Consider the following 756-nt stretch of genomic DNA (forward strand, 5'->3'; position numbering starts at 1 on the left):
CTTTGAATATTTATGTTTGGATTGCTTATTTGGAAGAAGTCACAGCTGCAGCTGCTCCTGCTGAAGTGACAAACAGCCTGTGCTGCTGTCTCCTAGAGACCTTAAGTTCCCACACTAAAAGAAAGACTTTTTTTTTTTTTAAATAAGGCTTGATTTGACACACTGATTAAAGATGGTTATAATTTCAAAGAGCAATGGGATTTATTACTCATTTAAAGTCCAGTGTAATAAAACAGATGATCAGAACCACGAGGTGACGGGATGATGGAAAAAGGGCTTTTGCCTGTTGTGGTGATGGCTACTGGGGCAGGACCCAGAAGTGGCTGCTGTGAAAAGATCAGCTCTGCACAGGTAATTCCTCAGTCTCCACCTCAGGCTGGAAAAGAACAGAAATGCCACATTTGGGTGAGTTATTGTTGAGGGTCTCCACTTCCCATTTGGCTGCCAGAGCTGGAAGCATCAGGAAGACGCGTTTCACGCAACAACCAGGGCCCCCACACTCGCGTTCCTCACTGACTTCTGGTAGCAAGACACCATCTTCATTAGTGAGCGCAGGAGAAAAATCTAAAGCTGTTGGCTGAAAGACACCACCTATAACTTTCTTTTTTTCGCAGCCTATAAAACACTGCACACAATCCATAAAGGCAGAAAATCATATGCATGTGTCTATTTGAGAATTAGATAATCAGGCAATCAGCAACTATATGCGCTATATGCAGGTAGGGTAACTGAAGTTAAGGACACACGGACAGAAAG

This window comes from Chroicocephalus ridibundus, chromosome 1 (assembly GCF_963924245.1).
Source record: "Chroicocephalus ridibundus chromosome 1, bChrRid1.1, whole genome shotgun sequence".
NCBI classification, from domain to species: Eukaryota; Metazoa; Chordata; class Aves; order Charadriiformes; family Laridae; genus Chroicocephalus; species Chroicocephalus ridibundus.